We start from the raw sequence: 2,500 nt of genomic DNA on the forward strand, positions 1-2,500 counted from the left end.
CACCCCTAGCGAGAACAACCGCACCACAACAGGTTACCATTTGTTCATTTGCGTAACTTCACCAGAAAACGCAGGCGTCCATCGCCATTTGCAACTTCAACGATTATTGCATGCCTGTGTCAGGTGTCACGCCACACTACGTCTGCCCACATACACGCAACAAAATGTGCACGCCTAGACAATACGTGGAAGGTGGCCCCCGTACGTATGCGATGTCCATTGCTCGAACGACTGTCAACCGGCCTCTGTAGCATGTCGCAGATATGGAACGCGGTGCACCATGCCATCACGGTGTGTGAGGAGAGACGACTAGGTCCGAATACATCAACAGACAGCTCATGCTGATCGCCATCCACGGCGTCCGTTCCTCCCCACACGTCTCTATGGCGTACCACACTGCAATCCAGCTCTCATAGGGAGACGACACGTAGCTGCGTGCACAATATTTGCACTGTATGGTCCGCCGTTTTTGGGCGCAGTCGTTGTACGGTCACACATGTGCCACGATGTATCATTCGGTACATAAGGACGAATGTGCAGTACAGATTGTGGTTTACGCGTACGACATTAGCGGACGGTTGACACAGCCGCACCACAACGTAGCCTGAGTACGTCGCATGCGAAGGGCATTGAACATGCAAACTTCTCACCAACCAGCTTGCGAAGGCAGGGGGGCAAGGTGGGGACGTGGGGAGGGGCGGCATGTACGTCCTGCTGCCATCCACATTACAGTGTACAGCAGGAGCATGTGGAAAGTCAGCAAGACTTGCAAGGTGTTTAACATGAAGCGATACACAGGGGAGCGGGCAGTGCGAGTAGCGAACTATATTGCGAGGGTTGCGGGTGGGCAACACTACACTAATTGAACGAGTCGTATAACAATTACAGAGCAGGTTTAGGCGACAACATGGGTTACGTTAGGGGACAACGTGGGTTACGTTAGGGGACAACGTGGGTTAGGTTAAGGCACAACGTGGGTTAGGTTAAGGCACAACGTGGGTTAGGTTAAGGCACAACGTGGGTTAGGTTAAGGCACAACGTGGGTTAGGTTAAGGCACAACGTGGGTTAGGTTAAGGCACAACGTGGGTAGGTTAAGGCACAACGTGGGTTAGGTTAAGGCACAACGTGGGTTAGGTTAAGGCACAACGTGGGTTAGGTTAAGGCACAACGTGGGTTAGGTTAAGGCACAACGTGGGTTAGGTTAAGGCACAACGTGGGTTAGGTTAAGGCACAACGTGGGTTAGGTTAAGGTACAACATGGGTTAGGTTAAGGTACAACATGGTTAGGTTAAGGTACAACATGGGTTAGGTTAAGGTACAACATGGGTTAGGTTAAGGTACAACATGGGTTAGGTTAAGGTACAACATGGGTTAGGTTAAGGTACAACATGGGTTAGGTTAAGGTACAACATAGGTTAGGTTAAGGTACAACATGGGTTAGGTTAAGGTACAACATAGGTTAGGTTAAGGTACAACATAGGTTAGGTTAAGGTACAACATAGGTTAGGTTAAGGTACAACATAGTTAGGTTAAGGTACAACATAGGTTAGGTTAAGGTACAACATAGGTTAGGTTAAGGTACAACATAGGTTAGGTTAAGGTACAACATAGGTTAGGTTAGGTTAGGTTAGGTTACACGTTGTTGTAAGGAAAGGTGTAGGGGGGGGGGGGGGCGGGGGCGGCAGGTTCGTTGATAGTGATTATAGTAAGTGAATGCTTGTGACATGATCAGATTTGTCACGTCAGGATGCACCTTTGGCTTATTAGAGGCGGCGCTCCAATTCTATGCTTGTGTGAGACCTGTGTCTTTGACTCATGTCATTGTTTGTGCGCTGTGACAGGAGGTACTATTGTGATGTTGGGTGCACCGTTGTATAGGACATGTGTGGGTGTTGGTGCCTGGTCTGCGCAATGGTGGATGTCGAAAGGCTGGGATATTGTATTTTCCGCATGGACCTCCTGGTCTGGTTGTGATAGTGTGGATTGTGTAATGTGGCGGAGAAGATGCACTGGATGTTGTTCCATGCTGGTGCTTACATATTGTTTGTGCGCCTGTTAGAAGCAGAGAGTGGTGCGTGATCAGAGTGTCTGGCTGACGTGTGGTTCCATTGTGGGCAGACTCTTTCAGCATGTATACGGACAGTTGTGTATATTTATTGTAGTTTGATGGCTCTGCATTGATTACTAATCAGCGCCGTGTGTACGGGTAATCTGGTTCCAGTCCAAAATGTTCCATCTGTGTACATTAGTGACAAAGACTCCCCCCATGCAGTGGGGCTCGGTCTGTTATAGCTCTTCCGCGTAATATATTTGCCCCACGTTTTTGCGACTGCGAGTGCGAGTGCAACGCGCATGGGGACCGACATGCTGATGGCTCGGTATCGGACGCCGTACAGTGAGCAACGCGATCGCGTCTCTCGCTCGTAAGTGGTACAGGTCGCGGCTCATGTATAGGGACAGCGGGAATGTCGCATATTGGAAATAACTCTTCATGAAACG

Source organism: Schistocerca piceifrons, unplaced genomic scaffold (assembly GCF_021461385.2).
Source record: "Schistocerca piceifrons isolate TAMUIC-IGC-003096 unplaced genomic scaffold, iqSchPice1.1 HiC_scaffold_349, whole genome shotgun sequence".
Lineage (NCBI taxonomy): Eukaryota > Metazoa > Arthropoda > Insecta > Orthoptera > Acrididae > Schistocerca > Schistocerca piceifrons.